Source organism: Gekko japonicus, unplaced genomic scaffold (genome assembly GCF_001447785.1).
Source record: "Gekko japonicus isolate JY-2015 unplaced genomic scaffold, Gekko_japonicus_V1.1 scaffold1756, whole genome shotgun sequence".
Classification (NCBI taxonomy): Eukaryota; Metazoa; Chordata; class Lepidosauria; order Squamata; family Gekkonidae; genus Gekko; species Gekko japonicus.
In genome coordinates this window covers 42616-43300 of record NW_015165871.1, presented here as the reverse complement: position 1 = coordinate 43300, position 685 = coordinate 42616, and the positions used below count along the sequence as shown (strand labels likewise).

General features: G+C 63.1%; 1 protein-coding gene across 1 annotated transcript in view; it reads left to right on the top strand.

Moving 5' to 3' along the window:
* The window catches only part of LOXL3 (lysyl oxidase like 3), an 18245-nt gene that overhangs the window by 14285 nt on the left and 3275 nt on the right, over positions 1–685 (top strand).

The window sequence follows — 685 nt, the reverse complement described above, 5'->3', positions numbered from 1 at the left end:
ACAATGGCAGGGGGGGTGGGAGGCTTTTTGTTTCAGGGCCCCCCCCAACACAGCTGGTGCCAAGGGCGGCGGAAGGCCTTTGCCGGGCCCAGTGGCGCAGGCCAGGGGGTTCTGTGGCTATGGGGAGGTGGTGGGCAGAGCCCTTCGGAGAGCTTCCGTACCTGCCTGACCCTTCCCCAAATTACTGTCCAGGGCACCTGTTTTGCATGGGAGGGGCCCAATCCTCTCCATCCCAATGTGAAACTCGGCTAAGGCCCGCCCACCCCCTATGGTCTCAGCTCTTTTGCTGGCCTGCCCCACAAGCCCTTCCTGCCCCTGAGTTGACCGGTGGTCCGAGGAATGGAGAGGGTCCAAGCCCAGGGAGGTGCTTGAAATACCCCCCCCCGGGGGAGGGATCTGCCCCCAGTATTGCCCCCCGTATGCCGCCCCTATGAGAGCCAGCCGTGGTGTGGTGTAGTGTGGGGGGTTAAGAGCAGCGGACTCTAATCCGGGAGAACCGGGCTGGATTCCCCGCCCCTCCTCCTCCTCCTCCAGCCAGCTGGGTGGCCTTGGGCCAGTCACAGCTCTCCCAGAGCTCTCTCAGCCCCACCTAACCTCACAGGGTGTCTGTCTGGTGTGGGGAGAGGAAGGGAAGGCGATTGAAAGCCGCCCCAAGATACCTTCAGGTAGTGAAGAGCTGGGTATA